Source organism: Myotis brandtii, unplaced genomic scaffold (assembly GCF_000412655.1).
Source record: "Myotis brandtii unplaced genomic scaffold, ASM41265v1 scaffold82, whole genome shotgun sequence".
Taxonomy (NCBI): domain Eukaryota; kingdom Metazoa; phylum Chordata; class Mammalia; order Chiroptera; family Vespertilionidae; genus Myotis; species Myotis brandtii.
In genome coordinates this window covers 3526795-3532301 of record NW_005371324.1, presented here as the reverse complement: position 1 = coordinate 3532301, position 5507 = coordinate 3526795, and the positions used below count along the sequence as shown (strand labels likewise).

Below are 5507 nucleotides of genomic sequence, written 5' to 3'. Positions count from 1 at the left end.
AGTTCCAGTTCCCCTTCATCTCCTTCTTCTCCTCCTCAACTCAAACTGAGATTTACTTTAGCAGATGGGACCCGAAGGGCATACGTCCAGTCCTCTGGGCAAGTCTGGCTGGAACCTTGTCTTGAAACCCGTATCAGACTTCATCTCCAGTTTGTTTTGTTGTTTGTGTTTTCTTGACTCTTTTGCTCCAACTTTTCCTTTAGTTCCGATGTCTCGTTGGGCCTTCTGGTCCCCAGGATTTGACACTTTCAGTGGGCCCTGACACCCCTGCACACCTGGCTCACGGGGAGCGGAGGCTGCCATTAGGGATCTAATCTGAGGACAGAGTGGCTGGTGTGGGGGAGGGTGTGCCCGGAGGGTCACTAGGTGAAGGGTCTCCTCCTGCTGTTGGGGCCACGGCTTTCCAAGGGGGAAGGAGGCTGGGAGAGCTGGTCCCAGGGAGGTGACCGGAGAGCCCACCTGCACACTGAGTTTTGGAGGCAGGTGTCTTTCCCGTTGGGCTGTGTCTATGTTTATTTTACAGGTGGCACGTGAATGAGTCACTTCGGTGATCTAAGTTTCATCCGATTTTCTAAATCTGGGTAATTTAGATTGTAGCGAACTTTCTTTTACTCTTTAGACTGTGATCCCATCCTTAATTTTTCTTTTCAGTTTCTAGCTTGAGTGACAGCTTAAAGTTGGTTCTTGACATTCCCAATTAATTCTTCAAAATCCCATGAAGGGACTATAAAAGTAACCAGGAATGGTATCTCCAGTTTAAAGGAAACAAAAGAAATATAAATAACCAAAAATTACATAGTATGTGAATGGTTTTTAATTATATGTGAGAACAGAATACTGTATTTTGTTAAATCTTTGCAACTGCAAGTGTCTGGTTTGCTTCTGACGCCCAGAAAAGATACCCTCCACCCCCTGGGCATAATGGGAATTCTCCCAGCTTCACTTTGGCTCTATTCTTATTATTGTCTTTGCATGTTAGAAGCCTTTGTCTCTGAGATATTGTGCAGCTGTCTCTCTACCAACTTGTCAGATGTGCTTCTGATACCACTGTAGAAGTCTGAAGATATGTTTTGCTTTCAGTGTGAAAAAGTACATAAAGGATATAAACTATTGCTACTCTATTGGATCTGGAATTTAAATGCATGCATAAATTCTAGTAGGTCCACATTTTCATATTTGAATATTGAATTCAAAACTTCAACTCTGAAATCTTCCTTTTAAGATCACTCTATAAATTCAACAAAAGTTGGCATTCAGAAGAAACAAACAACTACATATTTATTTAAATTAAATCACAGACTCATGGCCATAACATCTGTGTCTCCCCCTCTCCTCCTCCCCGCCCCTACCTACCCAGTGGAGTGCCACAGTGCTCTTTCCACTTGGTGGCTAAAAAGATAATCTGAATTTGATTTTAGACTCATCATGTGATTTTCCCCCCCAGATCATGTGCTATAAAAAAGACAGAATATTTATTATCTTTCTTGCATGAGCATATAATACATTTAATACCTTTTATTGTAGATCAAATTGCATAGCAAAAACTTAAATAAGAATGTGTTCAATCTTTATTATTGCTATGGAAATTGATTATTGGTCAAAGGGTAGAACCCTTAACTTGGAAATAGTTTTTTAAAAATCTTGCTAAGATTTCATTATAATATTATTAAGAATTTGGCTTGCATCCATTTCAGGTGAGGAAAGAACACAGATTAGAGATTAACACAAGGTCAAAGAGCCATTAGAAGCAGAATTAACTGAGAATTGTAGATATGGAAAATTTCTTTGAGATCACCTTGTGAAGACCCTTTAAAGTTTAGATGTAGATGACGAATATGAAGACTGCAGATGCTAAGTGATGGCCAAGGTCAGACAGCAAGTTAACGAAGGCAGAGCCAAAATTATCTGGAGGTCTCATGACATCCTCTCCAGGCCCTTTCCACCACAACCACTGATTATAACTGACCGGTTTGTGAAATCTCTGCAGATTGTGTTGCTCTCGAGAGTTAATGCAGCATAAGATATTCACTAGCATTCTAACTCTGAAAGGTCATCTGTGACTTTTTAAATATATGTATTTCTGGACTTTGGCTGGTGGAAATTTTTACCCTGCACCACCCAACATTTGAGTAAAAATATGGGAATTATGATAGTGAATCCATCATTTTTAATTATGAAAATATTCACTTTATTAGCATTTCAAATTGTTTTATTTCTAGAATTTTAGTTCTTAAAACTACTAAAATTTAAATTTCTATATCTGGAATTGGATTTAGAATTGCATGTGTTTATTTTTATGGGCCATTTTTTCCCTTGTCCTCAAACCACAAAGAACAAAACAAACAAACAAACAAAAACAAGAGGGAAATGACCTAACTACTGTAACTTATTTGCTAATTTTAAATGTAATATTTAATTAAAAATATAATAAGATAGGGACAATTTTAGTCAAAATTAGGTTAAAGAAGGAAAATACAGTATATTCTTGTTTTGTAAACATTGCCCCAGTTAAAAGATTTAATGGCCAAATATATCTTGTTCATAAAATATTGTAGTCAGTTATTAAAATTTTTAGAACATTTATTTATTCAATGAATATTGAGTATGCAGTCACTGCAGGACAGAAACTATGCAACATACTGGGAATGCATAGAGAAAATATAATCCTTTGCCCTCAATAGGCTCAGCATTATTTTATAATTAAACATTTCCAAAAGATAATATCTATTAAATTTTAAAAAGTACAACAAAATAACAACAAATAAAATTCTAGAGATATTAAAAAGTTTTTTTCAAAAACAGCTCAATGGAAATTTTGCCTGATATATGCCTGAAAATATTCTATTTAGAAATGATGGTCTTAACATATTGTTAGTCTTTATTATGAAAATGTTAGGCTGTTTTAATCTCCATTGTTGTGCCTTCAAAGTGACTTATAGACTATCTATTTGTAATATTATTGGAGAAGATGATGAAGGCTGTATTTATACCAAACAACTGGATTTTTGGAGGTATGGTCAAGTGTCTTCATCCCTTTCATATTAATTAAAAGTCATGGCCAACCATATAACAATGCAAATCCAACCTTTGGAAGGCAGCTATGCTCCCCACTATACCACCAACGCCTTCGCAAATCCAACCTTTGGAACCCTGAAAAGAATCTGCTGTAACAGTCTGGTGTGATTGCATTTGCTTTATAAGCATCTAAGTGTCTTTTGACCTTTTTCAGGCCACTGTTTTAAAGTTCACATGCTTATATTCTCAGAATATATGCTTATATTCTAAGCATTGGATAGGACCAGAGAGTACCGAATTCAATACATCATTAAAAGGAGCTAGTAACTTCATTAGTCAATTGTATTTTCAGTAGTATATTTGGTCACAAACTAGATGATCTACACATTAGGTTGGGCTTTAGGCATGCCAAAGGTGAATGTACTAGTAGTTGGACAGATTAGGTATACATTTTTTTTTGTGTGTGTAATATTTTTCTAAGAGCTCATTTGTGAACTTGAGTTGACAAAACTAAATAAGAGATTAATCAAAGAACTTGTATGCATATATGCAAAACCCATGGACACAGACAATAGTGTGGTGAAGGCCTAGGGCGGGGGACAGTGCAGGCTAAAAGGGGGGAAAAGGGGGACATATGTAGTTTCAACAATGAAGATTTTTAAAAAAGACAAGGAACTTTTTTTGCGGTCAAGCCCATTTTCAAAGTAACTGAAAACAAGGAAATGTGTGGGTTTATAAAAAAAAACCTCAGGCCAACCTTTCCCATTTGAAAAATGTATATCATAACCATTTATATTTATGACTCCAAATAAAGTAAATGCAGTTTTTAGGTCTCATATTTTTGAACTTCTGAGTCATATATCCTTTTTTATTATGACAACCTTTAAAAATATGTCTAAGTGAAATAGTAAAGGGCACTAAAGGACTGGTAAAAGGTAAACACAGATCTCCAGAGGGAAATATATAGTGGCAACATGGTCTAAATCAGGGGTCCTCAAACTTTTTAAACCGGGGGCCAGTTCACTGTCCCTCAGACCGTTGGATTTTTAGGTCTCATATTTTTGAACTTCTGAGTCATATATCCTTTTTTATTATGACAACCTTTAAAAATATGTCTAAGTGAAATAGTAAAGGGCACTAAAGGACTGGTAAAAGGTAAACACAGATCTCCAGAGGGAAATATATAGTGGCAACATGGTCTAAATAATAACCATCAATGTATTATATAAATAGTATAATTCTGCTTGAAGTATAAAAGGCTTTTCTTTTAGAAGATTAGTCAAGATTAAAAAAATTATTGATTGATTTGAGAGAGAGAGGAAGGGGGAGAGAGAGATCAATAAGTTATTATTCCACTTATTTATGCATTCATTCATTGTTTCTTGTATTCTTGTATGTGCCCTGACCAGGGATCAAACCCACAGCCTTGGTGATCAGGAACCAACTGAGTTACTGGCCAGGGCTAAGATTTTTTTTTTTAATGACAGACTAGCACTGCTTTTTGCTTCTCTTATTGGTCGAAAGATAGTAATTAATTGTAATACTCTGTAGTGAATATTTTTACAGAAAGCGACTAAAATGGGAGTATTTGGGGGAGAAGAGACTAGGAGTAGAGAATATATGGAAACAGCATTGGAAAAATAGCCTGGACTGGGGTTTCTGAGACCTATGAATGAATCCTGATTTTACCATTGGATGTGTGACCTTGGAGAATTCACTTCATCTTTCTGTGTCTTGATTTTTTTTTTTTTTTGCCTTATTTTGGAAAAAAAAAAAAAGGGCATAATGCTTTGGGCTAGATAGTAGCTAAATTTCTTTCCAGGTCCAACATTTTGAGGTTTGGAGGAAAAAGATCTCTGGGGTTAGTGGTGCAGGGACAGCATGTCTGCACCAATTTTGATTGTACCATAAGGAGCATCACGCTGATAAAGTAAACCAGCATCAGTTTTGTTTGTTTGTTTTTTGCATTTATAACTTTCTGCCCTTTTTTCCCCCCTACAGCTGTTGGTAGCTACTGCTCTAGTTACCATAGAAACAGGTTAGCGCCTTGCTTCCTGTTTCCATTGAAAACAGCTTTCTCTCAACCACATATTTGATCTCAGGAAATCTTTTGCTGTGGCTCCATCATGAAACCCATGAAGATGATGGGCTCTGTCACTTCCTAAGTCTCAGCTTCAGTGCAGGTGTAAATCCATTTACCCACAAGGATAACTGATTAGAAAATCTCAGTTTTATTTCCATTTGAAAAGTGCCTTGTCAAAGACACCATCCTTTTCCCCTTCCTGTATCTTACACAGAAGGGGAAATCTTATTCACTTGAAGATTTACAGATATGCCTGACACATTTAAGTGTTTACAAAATAGTGTCAAATTATTCAGTTCTAGCTCTTTCATAACTCCCTTTATCAGAATAAGCATAGAGAATATAATACTGTCTAGCACAGTTCATAAGTTTATGTTTTAATGTTCTCAATGAATAATATTTCAAGATT

At 36.1% G+C, this 5507-nt stretch overlaps 1 protein-coding gene across 6 annotated transcripts in view; it reads left to right on the top strand.

Moving 5' to 3' along the window:
• KCNC2 (potassium channel, voltage gated Shaw related subfamily C, member 2) overlaps positions 1 to 5507 on the top strand; it is a 217962-nt gene that overhangs the window by 324 nt on the left and 212131 nt on the right. The window lies entirely within an intron of this gene.